This window comes from Acomys minous (assembly GCF_964271855.1).
Source record: "Acomys minous genome assembly, chromosome: 12".
NCBI lineage: Eukaryota > Metazoa > Chordata > Mammalia > Rodentia > Muridae > Acomys > Acomys minous.
Window position 1 is genome coordinate 77520031 of NC_140493.1, and position 21863 is coordinate 77541893.

General features: G+C 51.3%; 1 long non-coding RNA gene across 1 annotated transcript in view; it reads right to left on the reverse strand.

Moving 5' to 3' along the window:
- The window catches only part of LOC311579738, a 63972-nt gene extending 54263 nt beyond the window's left edge, over positions 1-9709 (reverse strand). The window contains exon 1 of the long non-coding RNA XR_014773238.1: positions 9570-9709. This is a non-coding gene — a long non-coding RNA (uncharacterized lncRNA). The remainder of the gene's footprint in view (positions 1-9569) is intronic.
- Positions 9710-21863: the final 12154 nt, after the last annotated feature.

The following is a 21863-nucleotide window of genomic DNA, read 5'->3' on the forward strand; positions in this document are numbered from 1 at the left end:
GTTTCCTCAAACAGGGCCACGAGCTGGGGACTAAGTGTGCAGATGTCTGAGGCTTGTGGAGGATGTCTCATCCAAACTACCAGAGTCTCCCAGAAGCGGGGGAGATGCAGGACAAGTGGGGTCAGCTGCTTCTTCCACCTTGTCAGACCACGCTGAAGTCACCACTGGCACAGCTGCCTCGGGGAGGCCAAGGCCCGGTGCTCAGCTATATGCTAGTGTGGCTCTTGGCACCCCAGTGACACAGGTTCCTCCCTGCCTCCATCTTACAGATAAGCCTGGGGATTTCTGTGGCCTGTCCGAAGTCACCTCTGCTCACACATGTTGGGAGTCACACTATGAGCTCTTGAATCTGGAGCCTTGTGAACTTGACACAACAGGAGTCAGGTCTCCAATGGGCCACCATAACCCTGCCACGCTCAGACAGAATGGAGGGAACCTGACTTCCGGAAGAAGCCATCAAAGGCTCCCTGCATCCTGCCACTGGGGCTGTCAGCTACAGCATCCTTTCCCATAAAGCAGCCTGCGTCTTTCACACCTCTCACTTCCACCCACCCACTCTAGCCTGTCACAGCTTCTGGAGAAGCACAAGTGAGGTCAGCGGCCTGACAGGAGAATATGGAGCCTAGGCCTGAAGCTCCCAACATCTACACTTGCCCAGGCCTTGTAACCACCGGACACAGGCCTCTGGCCCACGTCTATATTCCTCAGCCAAGCAATACTGACCATGGAAGCTCTTTAACCTTCCTGAGCCTCAGTTTCCTCCTCTGTCAAATGGGTCCAAATTATCCTGATAGTCATGAGGCTTAACTGTCACAAATGGGCTTCAGGGTCCAAACGGACTGCTCCTGTGACAATGTGGCATGCCCCTGCTGACACTGCTTTCCTCTCGGCTTCTCCCTCCCAGGACTTAGAGGGTTTTATCCCTCCTCCCCCTCCTCCTCCTCTGTATGTCCTCCACGAGTGCTCCCTACAGAGGAGCACCTTTCTTGGTTTCTTGCTTTCCCCGCAGGCTGGTTGGGACATGGGATCATTGAGAATGCAGTTGGCTTAGACTAAGTAGGAGAGAATTGACAGTGGGCTGGGCTATAATCTGAGGATACCAGGCTACCCGGATGACCTGACCTGCCAGGCTCTGTGACAGGGACTCACGCTATCCCGAATGTTCAAGGTGGTAGGCCGTTTTTTTCTCTACTTGATGAGGAAAAACCGAGAGCCAACAAGGGTGAGAGGGCCACCCAAGCAGCGCAGCGTCTCGACCCCACCTGGATGCTCCAGCCTATCCCAGTCAACAGCGGAGGCGTTCTGCATCCAGCCTCAGAGAATCACCGCATCATCGCCTTCAGCTGTGAGTACTCCAGGGTCTGCCAGTCTGAGGCAGCTGGCAATTAAAGGCCACGCTAAAGCTGGCCTTCCTCCAGGGAACGGATCACGTGTTGCTTATGTGTCTGCTCAGATCCAGGCTAAATCCCACAACACCAAAGAACCACTGTCGCCAAAACCAGCCCAGGGGTACACAGCCAGCTCCAAGGCTGCCTTCAGCAATATTGGGGAATCTGATGTCCCAGATTTCACAAGTGGGGAGGCCAAGAGTCAGAAAGGAAGTGGCTTGCAGCCACTTCAAAGTCTACGAGGCTCCTTCTGTGTCCCCCTTCCAGACTTTCAGAAGCTAGGTATAACGGGTAAGTGTCGCTGTCAACTTGATAGAATCTAGAGGCATCTGGAAGGCAGGCCTCTGCGCACACCTGTGGGGGAGTATCTTGACTATGTTAACTGAGGAGTGAAGACCCACCCACTGTGGGTGCCACTGGGATCCTAGACTGTGAGTGGAGAGTCAGAGCAAAGAACTGCAGCATTCATCCATTTCTCTGCTTCCCGACTGTGAATTTGGTAAGACCGACTCCTTCCAGCGCCTGATGCCATGATTTCACCACAGTGTGGACCAGGACAAATCCTTTCTCCTTTAAGATGCTTTTGTCAGGGTATTTTTAATCACAACAACAGGAAAAGCAACGAAGACACCAGGTCCTAACACTAGATTCTGGAGCACACACGTGGACTCACTCTGAGCAGGGCACACATGCACACGTGCACTCACAAACACACGCAGGCTTTGGGGTAGTAGTTATCAATCCCAGAAACTCAGTGGAGTCACCAGAGGATTTTTTTGTTGTTGTTGTTCTGTTTTGGAGACAGGGTCTCACAATGTAGCTCTAGCTGTCCTGGAACTCACTAAATAGACCAGGCTGGCCTTGAACTCACAAGAATTCCTCCTGCCTCTGCCTCCCAAATGCTGGGATTACAGGTGTAAGTCACCTCCAGAGAGGTGCAGCTCTACCCTCATCATAATGATTGAAACCTCAGTTACATAACCAATTAATCCTTTAAAAGGCAAATAGCTTTTTATCTTGCCTGGTCTCTGAAGGTTACCACTCCAAGCACAGGTGGATGGGGAGGACTGTTGATGGTGCGGGCTGTTGATGGTGAGAACTGCTGTGGATGGGAGCTATTGATGGTGGGGGCTGCTGATGGGTAGGGGCTGCCTAGAAGAAGAGGGGCTTCTGGAATCCCTGCCTCCTCCCCCCCCCCACCCAGAGCTTCAGCTCTTCACTGTAGAACAGCCAAAGCATCCTGTTGACGTGGCATCTAGCTCCCCTCTGAGCACAGGAATGGAGAGAGCGCAAAGGGCATTCTAGTGTCTTCTAGGGCCTAGCCTTCTAAGCACACACTGTTAGAAGGAGCCTCCATGCTAGGAGTCAAGAATTAGACTCCATTCACAGAAGTGGGATGGGAGGTCAAAGCACTTACAAAAATGCTTTTCGAGTCAGCCAGGCGTGGTGGCGCACGCCTTTAATCCCAACACTCGGGAGGCAGAGGCAGGCGGATCACTGTGAGTTCAAGGCCAGCCAAGGCTCTTAGCTGTTAGACAGAGAGACCCTGTCTCGAAAAACAAAAAAAAAAACCAAAACAAAACAAAATTTAGAGCCATGTGATGTGGGGCTAAGAGTTGGTGACTTCCTTGTGCAGCCAGAGCTGAGACTCAAATGAGTTGGAAAGAAGAGATTCAGGAGGAACAACTTCAGGGCAACACAGCCCCCAGGACTCTTTCCCCAGGGAAGACCATCTGTATGGCTTCACCCCAGTAGCTCCCAGCTCCCTTCCCTGGTACTGCCCTCACCAGAAGGCCCCGCTCAGGGACCTCTGCCTCACCTTCCCAAGCCTGGCCATGGCCCAGTGCCCCCCAACTAACTGTTCCCAGGTAGGGTTTCCCCAAGTATACCCATGTGTAAGTGCATGTCCCCACTCATTGGCCACCTCCAACTGTCTCCCCTCCCTCTCTAGAGTGAGTCTCCTCCCCTTCTTTTCTTGCCCTTGACTCTTTCCTTTCTACTCCTGTGGTCTCTCATCCTTTGGACCCACGGACTCCATCAGGCTCATCTGCGAACATCTGGACGAAGTAGACGCTGCCCAGAATGAAGGATGAAGGCGCCGCGCCTGCTGACCTCCAGCAATACCCAGGCCTCACATCTAGCCTTAGCCAGTGCCCCCTGGCCACCCCGAGTATCAGGCAGGCAAACCTCCTTTACTGTGTCATTGGCCTAGGTCCCAGGCGTTTCCGAACTCCTCAGCTGCTCCTCCCAGGCAGCAGCCTGACCCAGCTCCCTCTCCTCCCCACACTCCCTGTAACCCTCCACGTTTCTGTCTCCGTCCTCCATGTTGTTCCTGGGCCGCAGTTGGGAAGGCTGTGGCCATGAGAAGGCCACACTAATACCTCACAAGGAGAATGTCTCTGCCCTGTAATGAGGAGGAAGGGGGCTCTTGCGAGGGATTAATGAGACCACCAAGAACAAAAGAGACGACCAGCAGGGGCCAGAGAGGCAGGCCTGTGTTAAGCCTTCCCCGCAGAACCACGCTTGGCAATAACAGAATGAGGAAAAATGGAGTCAAGATCCCTGTGGTAAAAACTATTAGAGGAGGCGAATTATAAAACTATTAACCAGAATGTAACTCCCAATTAAAAGATGATTTAACACTGGAACCTGATGGATGAATTTTGATTAAATGGAGAACTATTAGGAGCCCAGGGATAAGGCTGATCCTGCCAGTTCTAAAAGTTAAAAGGCAGTTTGATATAAAAATTTATAAATTAAGGTTAATTACTTTAAATAACATGGCTGGGAGCGACAAAAGGAAATTTGTCAGAATCTTGAGAGTTTGGGGCAAGATGGATACAGATGTCCTGGTTGGCCCCAGGGAACCTGGAGGTCAGGATAGGGGCAGTTGAGGCCAAAGAGAAGGCAGATAACACACTCCTGCCGCAGACCATCAGGAAGTGATGTGCTTGCTGCCACACAGGATGTAGGGTACCCTTGGCTTCCTCCACACGCCTCACCCCTGGGAGTTCTTGTTCTGTGACTAGAAACTCACTGAGTACCCAGCAGAAGCACAGAGCACAGTGAAGAGCTGTCATCACCACACCATCGGCTTCTCATAGCTCAAGCAGACCCGAGAAAGCCTGGGAGCCGTGGGTGGGAGGCTGCCCAACAGCTGGAGCCAAACTCCTCAGCTTCCAGCTCCAGCCCGTCTCCATGACTCCCACTCTGAGCCTCAGCCTCCTCCCCCTCTGTGACATGGAGATAATCACCTGTCCTGAAAGACTATTGGTCACAGGAGCTGCCCAAGAAATGGCAGCAGTTCTCACCCCTTGTCCACGTGTCCTCTGAGGGGAAAGCATATGTTGCAGGAATCCAGCAAGCACTTCCACAGGAAGACAAAGAGTGGAAATGCCTGATGCGTGGCTAGGATGTAACTCAGGTGTGAAGTGCTTGATTTAGCGTTCAGGAAGCCCTAGGTTTGGTCCACAGAAGCCAGGTGTGGTGGTTTGAATGAGATGTCCCCCATAGGCTCACCTATGTGAACACCTGGTCACCACTAGGTGGCGCTGGTGTCACTGTGGTTTAGCAGTGCTGTTGCTAGAGGAAATACATCGCTGGGTGTGAGCTTTGAGGATACAGCCTTGCACCACTTCCAGTTCTCTCTACGTCACACTTCCAGTTGAGATGCGCTCTCTCAGCTTCCCTCTCCTGCCACCATACTTGCTGGTCATGGCCATGCCTCCCCACCATGATGGACTCTCATCAGTTCCTTCTGGAACTGTAAACCCAAATAAACTCTTCCTTCTGTAATTTTCCTTGGTCATGATAGATAGATAGATAGATGATTTATTTACTATTATGTATATAGTGCTCTGCCTGCAGGCCAGAAGAGGGCACCAGATCTCATTATAGATGGTTGTGAGCCACCATGTGGTTGCTGGGAATTGAACTCAGGACCTTTGGAAGAGCGATCAGTGCTCTTAACCTCTGAGCCATTTCTCCAGCCCCTTTGGTTATGATATTTTATCCCAGCAAAAGAAAAGTAGCTAATATACTGAGTGTGGTGGCTGATGCTTGTCATCTCAGCCCTGAGGAGATGGAGAAAGGTTGGACCACCATTCCAAGGCCAGCCTGATATACATAAGGGCCAGTATCAAAATAAACTTTGTAAAGCCCAATGCAATCTCCCTAGCTCCTTTCTTTTTAAACATTTTTTTAATGTATGTGTGTGTATGGCGCACTCTCTTTCTCTCTTCTCTCTCTCTCTTTCTCGTGTGTGTGTGTGTACATGTGTCTGTGCATGTGTGTCTATGTGTGTGTGTTGCCCTCAGAGGCCATAAGAGGACATTAGACACGTGATAGAGTTACAGGTAGTTGTGAGCCACTAGACATGGGTGCTAGGAACCAAACGCCAGTCTCTGTAAGAGCAGCAAGCTCTCTTAACTGCTGAGCTATCTCTCCACCCGCACCAGCCCCATTTGAAGTCAGCCCCATGTTATTTGTGTTTCTTAGATAAAGAAACTGAGGCACAAAGGGACAGTCACAAGCCCAGGCATCCGGGACAACCTCATTTCCTGGTGCCTTGAAGAACGACTCCGTCTACTGTTACCTCACAGAAGATTATTTTATTTTATTTTTTAAGATTTATTTATTATTTATACAGTATTCTGCCCACACGTGTGACTGCCCATCACAAGAAGGCACCAGATCTCATTACAGATGGTTGTAAGCCACCATGTGGGTGCTGGGAATTGAACTCAGGACCTTCGGAAGAGCAGCCAGTGCTCTTAACCTCTGAGCCATCTCTCCGGCCCTAAAGATTTTATTGTTCAGTCTTGCAATAGGAAAGAAAGGAGACAGAAGGGGGTAGAGAAAGGAAGGAAGGAAGAAAGAAAGAGAAAGAAAGGAGAGGAAGTGACTGTCTTAATAAGTTAGAAATCAGGGGAGTGTTTAAGCCCAGAGGGGATGAGAAGGTTCCAGAGGGCAGGAAATGCTGTCTTATATGCGCACTTCCAACATGATGATTTCACTCTCTAAAATTTTGTTACTCTTTATGCATTCATTTTTGTTACTTAGGTAAAAAATAAATTATGATATGCTGCTTTCAAATGACCGAGATGATTACATTTTATGATTCATAAACTAACTCAGTAGGAGTTACAGTTGCCTGGTCACAAGCTGGTCCTTTCATACTTCAGGGACATTTCTATGAGGACCTAGTTTTTGTTTGTTTGGTTGGTTGTTGTTGTTGTTATTTGTTTTGTTGTTGGTTTTTGGCTTTTGGTTTTTATTGTTGTTTTGTTTTGTTTTTTGGCTTTTGTTTTGGTTTTTTGAAACAGGGTTTCTCTGGTCAGCACTAGCTGATCTGAACTCACTTTGTAGACCAGGCTGGCCTCAAACTCACAGAGATCCACCTGTCTCTGCCTCCCAGAGTGCTGGGATTACAAGCCTGCACCACTATGTCTGGCTGTGAGGACTAGTTTTAACACAAGGGCCTTTGACACATTCTAGAGCCAAACTATGGCACTCCCAAATAAAGCGAACAGAAACACGGAGTTACCACTGAAACAAAGCTTAGGACAGCGCAGACTCCGTTTAAAGTGTTACTGCTGCTGCTGCTGCTGTCTTCGATGTTGCTACTAGGGCAATGGCAAAATGAAGACACCATGACTGAAAGCAATGCGGGGAGGAAAGGGTTAATTTCATCTTACAGCTTACACAGTCCATAATGAAGGGAGTACGGAACAAAGACCATGGCAAAATATCGCTTACTGGCTCTACTGGCTCGCTTGCTTTGGCTTGCTCAGCCTGCTTTCTTTTTTTTGTTTTTGTTTGTTTGTTTGTTTGTTTTGAGACAGGGTTTCTCTGTGTAGCCTTGGCTGTCCTAGACTTGCTTTGTAAACCAGGCTGGCCTCGAACTCACAGCGATCCACCTGCTTCTGCCTCCCGAGTGCTGGGATTAAAGGCGTGTGCCACCACGCCCAGCTCAGCCTGCTTTCTTATACTACCCAGGTCCACCTGCCCAGGAGTGGCACCATCGATAGCGGCCTAGACCCTCCCTCCATCAATCGTTAATCAAGAAAATGCACCACAGATTTGCCTATAGGTAATCTGATGGAGGCAGTCCCTCAGGTAAGGTTCCCTTTTCCAGATGACTCTAAAAAACCAACTCTCTGGCACCTTCTCCAGATGACGATGTCCCCATCTGGAGTTCCACAGTGTCTTAGACGTTGTACAGCCAAAGCCCTGAACCACCCACTCCGCGAAGAAGAGTGCGACTCCACCACGCTTGAGCTCTGTGGCAGAAGGAAAGTCATTTAACTGCTTTGATTTGCACACCCGCAATGTGTACACCAAAACAGTGCCCATGTCCTGTCCATACAGCCGTAGGGCAGGAAGTCAGCACAGCCCAAGTCCTGGTGCCAGAGGTCGGTGTGGAGTAAAGCCTCAAGAAATGGGGGCCGACGTTTGACTTGCTTTTGACACAGGTTCTCATGTAGTTCTGGCTGGCCTGAAACATGCTATGTGGCAGAAGATGAGCTCAAACTTCTCACTCTCCCTGGCTCTACCTCCTGTGTGCTGGGATTACAGGCTTGTACCACCAAGCCCAGTTTTACGCAGTCCTGCAGTGTCAAACCCAGGGCTTCCCGTGTGCTGGGCAAGCAGTCTACCAACTGGGCCACATTCCCAGCCTGAGTTGTTGATTTTACTAGTATTACTATGTTTTGGGTTTTTTTGTTTTTTTGGGTTTTTTTTTTTTTTTTTTTTTTTGCTGGGCACCAAGACGATTGGTGGGAAATGAGGATGCAAAGGCTTCTTTCCGCCAAAGGTGCCTGAAAGGCAGCCCTTCCTGAGCTCCTTCACCCCCCAGGCAGAAGGGGGGCAGAGGGCCCATCTCACCAAACGGTTGCTGAATTCATCCCCTCCCCCAACTCACAGTTGAACAGTGGATTTTATCCCCCTCAAATCAGTCACACGGCACCTACTGAGCAAAATGGACTCTGGGCGCCCACACTTTATCGACAGAGATCCTGAGGCACACAGTGAAGCTAAGGGGCTTGCCAACCACCAAATGAGCTTAGGGACCCAGGCTCCCAATTCCTGTAGCAGCCTGCTTCTTCCGGGTTGTGCCAAGCCTGAGCTCCCGGGATCAAAATAAAGTTACTCTTTGTTGTAAGGCTGTCCCTTAGCAGCGAGCCACCCACACTGATGCAGGAAACTCGGAGAGCAAGACAGGCAGTGAACACTGTCCTTAATCATAGGCTTCACGATCAATAGTCCAAGTGCCCTGGCCACCCCCTCCTGTCTCCTGGCACCACCCCAATTCCTCCCATTTTAGGCTTTGGAAGAGGGTAAGGGGACTCTTAAGCTAAAAACCAAAAACCAAACTACCATCTGGGTCCTAGTACGTCCAAAGGCCATGGCACAGGCCACTTCTGACCTCAGGGACAGAGATGAACCGCATACGCATCACTGTCTAGCCTTGTGAGCCTCCCTCACCCAGAAACATGGAACTCAGTGGCCATAAGAACCCATTCAGAGATAGGTCAGAGGTTTAGGGTGAAGGTTGATTCTGGGTCAGATCAGCCCTTTCTTTCCCTTTTTCCTCTCTCTCCTCAGAGTTTCTGGGTTCTTGGTTTTATTCCTCTGCCCTCTCTCTCAAATTTAGTTTTTTGGTTTTTGTGTTTGTTTGTATATGTGTTATGTGCACAGGCATGCAGGTACCTAGGGAGACCAGAAGAGGGCATCAGATCCCCTGAAGCTAGAGTGAAGGCCGCTGTGTTCAGTTAGCCACTTGGACAACACAGGGACTCCTAAGCAATAACCCATATTCCAGCGCCTGCGACCCACTTGGCCTAGACTTCACCTTGTAGCCAAGGGTGACCTTGAACTACAGATGTGGGAAATCACACCCAATTTTATGTGGTGCTGGCACCCGACCCCAGGTCCTCACGTATGCTAGGCAAATAGCCTACCAGCTGAACCTCATCACAACGCTTCACAGCCCACATTCCTAAAAAGCTTAGTTCTCACTGGTCAGTCAGCCTTCCATAACCTGCCCCTAGCTCTGTTGCTCTGTCTAGAAGAGTATCTAAACGTAGCTCCTGGGGCTGGGAATGCGCTTCAGTGGTAGCATGCTTGCCTGCCATGGGATCAAATGGCGGCCGAGGCAAGTGTTATAAAGGAAAGCATTACCTTGAGGCTGGCTTACAGTTCAGAGGTTTAGTCCTTTGTCATCATGGCAGGAAGGATGGCAGGGTGCAGGCAGACCTGGTGCTGGAGATGTAGCTGAGTGCTCTACGTCTGGATCAGCAGGCAACAGGGAGAGAGTGACTCTGGGCTCGGCCTGAGTTTCTGAGACCTCAAAGCCCCACCCCCAGTGACACACTTCCTGCAACAAAGCCACACCTACTCAACAAGGCCACACCCCCTAATAGTGCCGCTCCCTACGAGCCTTTGGGGACCATTTTCTTTCTTTAAGAGTCAGTTCTAGATCTCCCTTAGGCTTCTCCACAGCAATGACACTCCTCCAGGGTTCTGTTTCATCTCCACGGCACTCAGTCTCCACACTACGGCCCCACTCAGGCCCTGCAGGCCTCTGGCTCCCCTTCCCTCTGCTCCACGCAGCTGTGTTTCTGGCCCCTCCTCCCAGAAGGACACTGCCCCTGAGGGAGGAAGTTAATCCGAAAGCTGTGGGTAGCCTCCAGTTTTTCTTTCTGGTTCCCTACCCAGTGCCTCTGCTAGAGCATCTCGGGGCCACAGACTGAGCACAGCGGGCATCGTGGGCAGGGCGTCTTTGGTGCTGTAACAGACGGCCTTGATTAGAAGGTAGACTGTCACAATGATTGCACCACAGTCTGCTCTTCCGGAAGCCTGCAGTTAAGTTGAGGAAATAACAGAAACAAACCGACAGCCTGAGTCTAAAGTGCATATCGCGGCCTTCTGGAGGGATGGTCAGGAAAGCTACTCCAGAGAGGGAAGTGCTTGCTGGAGCTGTCAAAGTCGTTGGAAAAAGCCTAGTCAGCAGGCATTGACTGGGGCCGGATTGGAGTGGGGGGGGGGGCAGCGGGTGTGATCATTTGTGGTGGACACTCAGAGCTGTGGAGGTACAGGTAAACAAGGACATTAAGAACTGACCCACCCGGAGCAAGGACATATGGGACGTGTCAGACCAGAAAAGCAGGCTTAGTGCCACAGGGCCTTGGGGCTTTAGAGAACCCTCAGTGACTCTAAACTGCACCCTCGGGGCCTGGGGAGACATTGAGATTTCGGAACGTGCAGATCGTACAATCAAGTATGTTATAGGACACTAACTCGTGGCCAGTAAAAGAAAGCGAGGAGGGAAAAGCTGGAGAGAGGCGCCATACCACCAGGGTACAGCTACTTGCCCTTCCAGCTCTGTAGTTTCCTCAGCTATGAAATGGGGACAGTGGTGGCACCTTCCTTTAGAGCAGTGGTTCTCAGTCTGTGGGTCGAGGGCCCCTTGGGGTGGCCTAAGACCATTGGAAAACACATATACTTACATTCTGACTCATAAAAGGAGCAAAATTACAGCTATGAAGTAGCAACAAAAATAATCTTATGGTAGGGGGAGGGGTCACCAGAACGTGAGAAATTGTATTAAAGGGCCACAGCATGAGGGCCATTGAGAACGACTGTTCTAGAGCCATAAAGACTGAAGGACATAATATACCATGAAAGGCACCGAGTACAGTGCCAGACACACAGCAAGGAGGACTCAATCAATGTTGACTCTCTTTTCTTTCTTTTGGTGCTGGGGAATCCAACCCAAGGCTTCATGAAATCTAGGCAAATGCGCTACCACTGAGCCACACCTCCAGCCTGATGTTGGCTCGGTTTTCCTATGGGAAGAGCTGTGTTGCGCAGTAGGGAAGCACACGGGTACAAGGGGGGGAGGGGGTCTCTAGTTTCGCAGAATTAACAAGGTAAGAAAGGAAATAAATGCCTTCTCACTCGGAGCAAAGGACAAAAGAAAGAGAGCGTATCGCCATGCTTGATGAACACCCAGTCTTGGGAGGGTGTGGGACCCAGGCCTCAGTCTCTGTTTTGAAAGTTTAGTTCGAGACGTGGGGAGGGGGTGCAGCTTAGTAATAAAGCGCTGGCTTGGGGCTGGAGAGATGGCTCAGCGGTTAAGAGCACTGACTGCTCTTCCAGAGGTCCTGAGTTCAATTCCCAGCAACCACATGGTGGCTCACAACCATCTCTAATGTGATCTGTGCCCTCCTCTGGCCTGCAGATGTACATGTAGGCAGAGCACTGTATACATAATAATAAATAAATCTTTAAAAAAAAAAAGCGCTGGCTTGGCATGTCCTAGGACCTAGGTTCAATCCCTAACCTAAGACAAAACAAACAAACAAACAAACAAAAAAACAGATGGAGTCTCGTGGAAGACTCACTGCCTGTCTAGGGAGCATCTAGCATATTGGATGAGGTTGGACCTTTGCAATCAAGGTCTGGCCTTGGCTGCCTCTGCCCGCGTCTCCCTTTATTCAAGCATCACCTCCTCTGGGAAGACTTGTATGGTCCTGCTAGACACAGAGTGCTCCCCTCCACACACCCCATATCACTTAAACACATCTCCATCAGAACATATGGTACAAATGGAGCCTAGCCGGCCCCCACCCCCGTGTGTGTGTGTGTGTGTGTGTGTGTGTGTGTGTGTGTGTGTGCGTGTGTGTGTGTCTGTGTGTGTGTCTGTGTGTGTGTGTCTGTGTATCTGTGTCTGTCTGTCTGTCTGTCTCTCTGTCTGTCTGTCTGTGTGTGTCTGTGTGTCTGTGTGTCAGTCTGTTTGCCTACCTGTCTATCTGTCTGCCTGTTTGAGTCCCAGGACACAGCAAGTACTGGATATATCTATGGTGATACGTCCACATATGGGAGATATGGATATATCTACATAATGGGATTAACGGACAGATTGGCTAATACACAATCTGAAGGCCCTGGCCTATCAGGAAGATAGACACACTGGAGCCAGACATGTCTCTTAGACCCAGAACAGGATGGTGATCCTCCTCTCCAGGGCTTCCAAGAAAATCCAGGGCAGTAAAAATAATGGGATTCCAGAAGACCCCAGCTGGCCCTGTCCAGAGTGTCCGCCTTCCGTCACCCACTCTACCCTTTCAACCCAGCGCCTCTAGCCAGGACTGGCTGTCTTCCCAACCTGGGCAGCATGCCCTGGAAAAATACCACCAATATAACACAAGTCTGTTACCAAAACAGAAAAAGGGCAGAAAATCAGTCCACGTAAAAGCCTGTCGAAGCAGGCCAGGGCTATCCTGCCCGCCTCTGAGCAGTTCACGCAGGCCAAAGCCAACTGCAAAGCTGGCTCCCAGAGCACATGGGAATGGGAAAAGCAAATGTGCCCTCTCCTCAGTGGCTCCTTCCACGAGCCCCAGGGGCAGCCCTGGAAGTCCCAGATGTGTTTCTGCTGGTGCTTGATCTTTTAAGACAAAATAATTTTTGTTTTATTTATGTGTATGTATCTGGGTGAGTATATGCCACATGTATACAGGTGCCTGAGGAGGCCCAAAGGAGTCATTTCTCCTCAGGCAGTTGGAAGCCACCACCCTGAGTCATGGGACCCAAACTCAGGTCCTCTCTACAAGACCAACAAATGCTCTTTACCACAAGCCATCGCTCTAGCCCTATGTGTGCTTGATTTTGGACAAGATATTTGGACTCTTTGGCCTCGGTGTCTCAGCTAGAAAATGGGTTTGGCCATGGCGAGGCAAAGACCTTCCGTGAGAACAAAGCATGAACTTGCATTTTGAGGGAGCTACCCAACCAGGATGCCTGAGCCATCTGGATTGTCATTTTGTTGCTAAGAGTCAAACTCTTCACCCCTGGGTCAATACTGTGACCCTATAAAGAGTCCCCAGCATCTGCTCTAAGCTTGGTTTTCTGAACCCAAATCCATCAGAACAATTGGGGAGAAGAAAAGAGTATGTGTGTACAGACATGTGTACACACAAGCATGCAAGTTTTTATGCCTGTGTGCTCTTGTGTATATAATGTTTGCACACATTTGTGTATGTGTGCATGTGTATACAATTATTTTTGTATGTGCACATGTATGTATAGCTATGTGTGTGTGTGTGTGTGTGCATGAATTACATTGCATTTGTGTGCATATGTGGATGTGTGTATCTCTATCTTCCCAGGATGGAGAGAGGCATGGATGGAGGGAAGAAAAGAGACTGAAGAAGAAAAGCAGAAAAGCAGAGGGAAGAGGACTGAGGTATTCGGTTACATGATCTAAATTCTAATCAAACATCATTTAAAGCATGTTTTATTTCAGCCTCGGGAGAGCCTGTCCCTCCTGGCTGCTCACCATGGCAACGGGCCGCTCATTTCAGAAGTGTCATGCCACATTATCGTCCTGCCGCCTCACGCGCTAGAGCCGCCTGACAACTTCGCTCTGCCCCTTGCGACAACCATCCCCACTCCGCTGGTTTATTTTTGGTGTCAGCCACCCTCCCACATACCCACACCCCCCCCCCCCGCCTCCCTTCCCCCTCCCCACCGTGAGTGGATTGAAAGACAACCTCGGCCCTCCAGCCGGTGAGCATCGCAGCCTGTTTGGTGATAAGAGATAATTTGAGAAGATATTTGCTTACATGTGTATGAACAATTTGCTGCGTTAAGACAATTCCACCCGGTGCGTGAGGGGGGTGGGGGGTGGGGAGAGGGGGGACAGCCAGGGAGCTAGCTGACTATACCTCAGGAAAAATGAGGAAGGGGATACCCCTCCCTCCTCCGAACCCCTCCAATCTCAACAGGGCCCCTGTGAGGTTCTCCTTGGCCTACCTTCCCAGCCTCCTCACGCTCTGACAGGCCTGCTGCTTGCTAACTTGCTGAGTGACCTTGTGCAAGGCACTCCTCTTCTCTGTCCATCCCTTTCCTTATTTGTTTAATAATGGGGTTAGGTCAGGAGGCAACGGATGCCTCACCAGACAGGGCACTGTGTGCATCAGAAATTCTAAACTGAAGAGGGGCCCGCACAGAGGACTATCCCCCAGTTTTCCCTTTATCTGTCTTCACAGTGTTGAAAAGACGTTGGCCTAGGCAGGTAAGAAATAGCAGGGCCTGGGGTGCCTGGGGTGGGGTCCTGGATCTCCCCCCCCCACAGACCTCAGGCTTACTTTCCCTTGATCTACCCCTCCCCCCCAGCCCCCCCCCCGCTGTCTCCATCACAGTGGGGAGACACTACTGGAACCACCTGCTCCCCTTCATCACGTCCCTATGCGGACATATGCATCCACGCACACAGTTCCAGACAGGGGCCCGGGACTTGGGTACAAGGACAGATTCGGGAGGGAGCCGGTGGCGGGAGAAGCACCTGAGGGAGCCAAGCACAGAGATGATGGGAAGAAAAGCAATGTGGCCCCAGCCTGGAACCTCCACCCACTGAACGCAGGGGTAACAGTGCAAAGCGCACCCACTGAAGGCCTGCAGGGGTCTGAGGGGCCAAAGGGGTCGATCCCTTCTCTAGCTACCTCGCCCTTCTGCTGAGGGAGCTACGCTTCTCATGTACCACTCATCTGTCACACGTGCGGTTCCTAGCAAGCATGAAGACGCTGGGTATTTTTTAAAGGTTTGGCACAAGCCGGGCGTGGTGGCGAGCACGCCTTTAATCCCAACACTTGGGAGGCAGAGGCAGGCGGATCGCTGAGAGTTCGAGGCCAGCCTGGTCTACCAAGTGAGTCCAAGCCAGCCAAGGATACACAGAGAAACCCTGTCTTGAAAAACCAAAAAAAGAAAGAAAGAAAGAAAAGAAAAGAAAAGGAAAAGGAAAAGGAAAAAAAGAAGGTTTGGCACAGTCTGGGGCATGAAGTAGGCATTCAATAAATATCATCAATTGAAGTTGTCATGGTAACTGGGGCCTAAAGACCAAGGGCTACCTCAGCCTTCTGTGTGTCAAGGTTCGGCTTATGGTTGGTTTGGCTCCATTTAGACCCATTCTAAGGTGGGGCAAATTCCTGGGATGTCTCCTCTGGCCCCTCCAAATGTGCTTCCCACCATGAAGGGCGGTCTTCCTCTCTCTGCCTTCACTTCTTTCCTGCCCTGCTGAGGGCAATCCTCAGCCAGGAGCCCAGAGGGCCCCTGTACCATGAGGCCAGCTGGGAACTTAGGCCCTTCGTGCCTCCCCTATTCCCCAAGGCCTGCCCTGGGGTTAGGAGACCCATCCCAGGAAACCTCCAGCAGAACGAGGAACAGTGTTTCTTTTAGCACCCCAAGCCTCCATCAGACCTCTTTGTTTCCTCCAGACATATTAGACTAAAGAGGCAGTGGACCACAGGAAGGGGATCCTCCAAGGCCAGCAAAGCGCCAAGCCAATGCAATTGTAACACCTCTCAGATACAAGGCCTGCAGCCAAGGGCCTAGCCTCAGTGTTCCTATCCACAAAATAGAGCTAACAACCCCCATTTCAATGGGCTGCAGGCATGATCAGAGCCACACCTCACACACGTAGAGAGCATACAACGAAAGCATTCATTATCGTGACCATAATTGTTAATACCCTGTTTCATCAAAATACTAATAATGATAACCAAAGATGCCCTGGCAGGGACTGGAAGTTCCCCTGGCCAGAGCCTTGGGCCCATCTTCCCTCAACTCCCCCACAGCCTGCCTTGCTCTGTATGTAGCTTTCTTGCAGTGCTTAGAAAGTGTGAGCTGGGAGCCATCCTGCCATCACCAACGCCTACACACACACACACACACACACACACACACACACACACACACACACGCGGGGTTGGGGAGGAGGCTCCCCATTTTTCTCCCCTAACTTTCTCTGTAAAATAAAGGAATTACTCATCTGGGTACTCCCCCTCTCATGAGAACTTGGAGGCGGCTGTGGTTTCTAGGAGTTCAACGCCCCCGCAGGTTTCTCTCTCTGGAAAGGAAGTTTTAACCCAAAGGAGGAAGGAATATCAACTCAGACCCATAGATCTGTACTTTAATTTTTTTTATTTGTTCTGTGTGCGTGTGTACACACGTCAATAGTGAGGGTGTGGAGGCCAAAGGACAAGCTTCTGAGTCAGTTTCCCCTGCCTTCTGTCACGTGGGCCGTCGGGTTTGGTTGCTATGAGCACCTAAATCTACTGAGCCGTCACTCCCTCTCCCCCGCAGCCCAGCACTACTGTGGTTTTTAAAGAACTATTAAACCCAGGACTTTGGGGACAACAGTATACTATCATTTCTCGCTCCATCTAAACCCAGATCCAAGCTCTTGGGGGCTTAAGGACTAGAACTCTCAACTTCCTCCATGCCCCGCCCCCCCACAGCCTGTGTGGCCTTCAGAGGATTGCTGAATCTCCTGAACCCCAGTTTCTGCATCTGCACTGTGAAAATGAGGCTCCCGAGTACTGGATGGATGAGCTCTCCCTGCCAGGAGGTACCCACTGCCTCCCTTTGTCAAGGGGACCCTCCCAGGGGTAACATGGCTTCAATTTTAGCCTCTGGGGCGCGGGGGCGGGGGGGCGGGCTCTCTCTGCGGCTGCTTTGGGAGGGTTTGAGGTGGTAGGAAGGTAAGGGGAGCAGCAACTCCATACTAGACTGAGTGAGGATGGAGTACCCTGCCCTGCGCAGGGGCTACAGCCGGGCTAGTCGGAGTCCTGTCTTCGCCAGCCCCAGGCCTTGCGGGGGAGGGTCGGGCAGGCGCCTCGGGCTCACCTCCTGACGGTGAAATGTGGTCATTTACCTTCACGCTCCAGTGCGGACACCTAAATCATTGTCTGCACGCCCGCGCTCAAGGTTGCTCTCTCCAGCCAGCAGGCGACAAAGCAGCCGCTGCCACCCCAAGGGGCCAGGGGACCCAGCCAGCCTCACGCTGTACAGCCGCGCCCTCTCTCTTTCCTCCCTCAGGCTTTCTTCTTTTGCCCCAAGGTGTCTTCTTTGGGAGCAAGAGGCCCAGGATCTCAGGAAGAGGTTCTGGGTACCCGCCCCCACCCCCCACCCCCACCCCCCGCCTCCAGCTGAGAGAGGCATCCATTAGGTCGTTTCAGACTTGGGGCCTGTGCCAAACTCTGAGAACATTGTACCACGGTGGTGTTTCTACCCAAGTGACTCCCGTGGGACACCCGCTAGCAATGCATGGCTGTGGGCGTTGTAAGTGCTAATTTGCAGAAAGTAAACACTGCCACCCTGTTTCCGTGGTTCTTCGGTGGCCCTGATCCCCTTTCCCTCCCTGCTCTTTCTGGCTTCTCCTTCAAGGAGCCCCCCCTCCCGCGCCCCACTTGTTATTCCCACCCAGAAAAGAGGAAAGAAGATAAGGAGGCTCGGAGTGGGGGCGGGAGGGGGGGAGGAGGGGAGTTGGGGGGGAGGGAGAAGGAGCCATGGCCCACTCTATGGTGTTGACATTTGCCTGCAGAAAGAGTCACCAGGCAGAAGTGTGAAAGTGAGCCGGAGAGGCAGCCTGAGGTCGGCAGCAGAGCGCTGAACCCTGGGCACCCTCCCCATGCACAGAGCCCACCAGCGGCTCCGCCTCCTGTCTCCTTCACTTCCTCTGTATTTCTGTGTCCTCTGCGTCAAACCATCTGACTGAGGGTCCGCCCCCCCCCCCCCCCCCCGCCCCAGGATAGAACCTGTTTCTCTCTCCTCAGGCGGAGGATGCCTTGAAGCGGTTGTACCTCTCCTTTCAGATTCGAGTTAAGGAGCTTCTCAAGTGTCCCAGAGGGTTCTCCCTCAAGTCAAGCCTTTCACTTCCAGACCCGGAGCCCCCCTCCCTGCCCCACCCCACCCCCACACCATAACCCCAGACCCTGCTCACTCCCTCCCAGTCACTGGAGTTCAGAAAGCCTTCTGGCCTGGGTACCACTCCAGGATTCGCAGCTCTTTGGACAAAGCCACACATGACCTCTATGGGACTACGCAAGGTTCTTGTGAGGCTCCACTGAGATGGCATTTGGAGGAGAGGTCTAGTCATGGGCCTGCGCTGTTAACAGTGGGATATAGTAAGTGCTCAATAAATGCTGATCTTCCTCGTGTGGAACGGAAGTACCCTCTGGGACTCCTCTTCCAGCTTGGGCCAAGGAGACATGGGGAGGAGGGGGAGGCTGAGTTGGAAAGGAATGCCCACAAGCTACCCCGTCTCACTCCCATCAAGACACCGGGCAGTGGCCTCCTTCGTTAGGGGACGGGGCGGTGGCAAGGAGTTAAATGTATTAAGCAATTTACAATTAATATAGAAGTCATTCCAGAGATAGCTACTAGAAAGAGTACAACAGGGCAATTAACCCACTAATACACTAGGCTATTACATCGCTATGTCTCTTATTTTAGCCCGAGGTGATTTGAAACGCATTGGATTAGAGGATATTACAGGAGATAGCATGAAAAATAGCTTTAATGTAATGAGCCATCCCGTGATGTCTGCTATTAAAGATGATTTGCAGTTGAAAACTACAACATACAGTAGTTCAGCTATTTGAGGACCGATGGGGTGGGGGCTGGGGCCGTGTGGTTAACCCTTCCCTCCTCTCCCCCCCCTCCCCCCCCCAGCAAGTCCTCCACCACCCTCACACCAAGATTATCAAGTGCATCTTATTAGGGCACAAAAGCTTCATTGGGAGATTGGAGATTGAGGCCTGAGGTTGATAAAGAACCAATAATCTGCTAATAACCTTTAAAAAATAGATTCCCCCAGGGAGCTGCACTAATGGGCTGAGTCTGGGGAGAGAGGTTGATTGGCAACTGGGAAGCTGGTGGGGGAACAGGGTATGGGGTTAGGGGGGCAGAAGAGGAGGTTGAACTGTTCCAGTGCCTTCCCCCAGTGAGAAGCAGGAACGTGTGGGGGTATGGACTGCCTCGTAGAATCATGTCTAGGTGTGCGGGCAGCAATCCCCTACATAGCCAGCCTTGTGGCATCACATACAGCCTGCGATGGGTATTTCCCCCTGGCCCGGGCTTTACAGGCATTCTGAGAGGTAGGGAAAATGCCACTTCCACGGCAGGATAAGGTACCTGAGCTCAGAGGAAAGCTCGTGACTTACCCATGGTAACTCGGTTAGTTGTATTTTAGAAACAGGAGGGAAGACGCTATGATTTTTTTCACTTAAAGCCTGTGCTGTGGCTTTGTGTAAAACTGCAGCTGTGACATCTGTAATCCAGGCACTTAAAGGGGGGGGGGGGGACAGAGACAGGTGGATCTCTGTGAGTTTAAGGACAGCCTAGTCTACAAAGTGAGTCCAGGACAGCCAAGGCTACACAGAGAAACCCTGTCTGGAAAAACAAAAACAACAACCAAAAACCCTACAACTGTGACTGCCTTCTCTCAACAACTTTGCCTGCTTCTCTTCCCAGAGGCTTTCTCCTATGTTTTGTTTTGTTTTTAATGAAGTTCTGTGGGGTTTTATTTTATTTTATTTTATTTTTTTACTGTCTAAGATCCAGTTTTCATTAGTTTCTATGTGTGTGATAGGAGGTTAGACATTCATTTGTTTCAGTTAGACCAGGTATTTGCGTGGCCATGAGTGAGCGAGGAATAAAGAACACGTGTGTGCCGGCTGACGTGACATTGGTACAGCCTTAAAGTCAGGAGTGCGGGCTAGGCGTGGTGGCACACACCTTTAATCCCAGCACTCGGGAGGCAGAGGCAGGCGGATCGCTTCGAGTTCGAGGCCAGGCTGGTCCACAAAGTGAGTCTAGGACAGCCAAGGTGGAAAAAAGGAAAATCCTGTCTCAAAAACCAACAAAAACAAAAAATCAGGAGTACACAGACTCATCCTGAAGGGGAGCAAACATGCGGTAGCATGGTACTCATCAGGGGTGAGTGTCACCTGCTGGTAGGAAGGGCATCTGAGAATGTATGTATATCACACATGTATGTGCACTGTGCATACATGTTGGCCTATGTGTCTGAGAACATGTCCTGGGCATGTGACAGGCTATGTGTGTGTTTGTGGTGTGGGTGTCTTCAGGTGTCTTTGACTATGGTCAGTCTTCATGGCTGAGTCTGTGTAGTGTGTGTGTGTGTGTGTGTGTGTGTGTGTGTGTGTGTGTGTGTGTGTGACTGAGCTCCGTGTGTGCAGATCACTATGTTGCTTCCTGGTGCTGCCACTCCGCCAGCTGCAGCGCCAGCCACAACCCCGCCCCCCCATGCCCCCCTCACTACTGTCTTTTATCATCGTTTGCTGAGAAAGAGAGCCCAGGAGAATGGTGATAAATAAGGGCCACTTAAAATACGAGACGGCCACTCTGACTTTGGGGAATATTTCTTCTGTGGCGCAGCTGGTGCCGCCTCTGCCCTTGTGGGAAGGGGTCCCAGGGGCCTCCAGCCCCTGCCAGCTTCTTCAGGCTTCTGCGTCTCCTCCCAGCCACCCCTCCCCATCCCAGGCCTGCCAACTCCAGACCTAGAGGCCTGAGGAGGCCTAAGGAGAAAGCACAGGAAATGGCTTAGGCCAACTGGGCAGACTGGGAAAGGCAGCCCCAGTTTGCACACACACACACATACCCTTTTCTTCCCCCCTCAAGACAGCGTTTCCCTGTGTAGCCTTGGCTGTCCTGGACTCACTTTGTAGACCAGGCTGGCCTCGAACTCACCACTGTGAGTTCACCACCTGCCTCTGCCTCTGCCTCCCGAGTGCTGGGATTAAAGTCGTGCGCCACCACGCCCAGCTTCAGTTTGCCCCTTTTAAAGGTTCTAAGGAAGCCTGGTCCCTAGGCCGAGGCTTCTAGGCCATCATCAGCCTCATAGGATCTGTTCTAGCCCTCTTCCTTTCCAACCTAGATAAGGGAGGAGTTTAGGGGCCCACGGAGCGGAGATGCTGGGGACACAGGCAACTCACACAACAAAATCACAACTCTGAGCTCCTACAATGGGCCAAGCCCCAAGAGAAAAGCAGGAAAACACATCCCCTGTAGGCACGGCAGTGCACACACACCACCCAGGCACTGCACGCCGACAGCTGCTATACAGAGACACATCTGGACATGCGGTGAATGGTCTGAAAAGGAGGAGAAAAGAGAAGGGAGTTAGAGAGGAAGCCAGGAAAGGTGTGTGAGGAGCAAAGCACAGCTAACTGAGGACCCAGGTGAAGGATGGCTCCATGTGGAGGCTCAGTTTGTTCACTGCACAAAGGGCAAGAGAAGGCCAAAGGCCAATCTTTGTTGTGCTGACTGGCCAAGCTTTGCCCTGGTAAGAGTCTGTGCCCGCAGGAAAGCGATGCCTTTTATTGTTCATAGAAAGCAGCACCCCACAGGGCTGAGCCTTTTCTGAGGGCTCCATTTTCCCCTGGTTCTTTTTGAATGAGCCAGAACAAACAGCAGGACACTTCAATTGCGTCTTTAGGACATTATTTCCTCAGAAGGCCAGCAAGTGGCTAAAAGCGCTTGCTGCCAAGCCTGACCACATGAGTTCAAGCCCCAGGACCTACATAATGGGAAAAAAAACAAAACAATTCCTACAAATCGTCTTCTGATCTCCGCACACACCCAACAGCAAAAATTTACCCACACACAAAT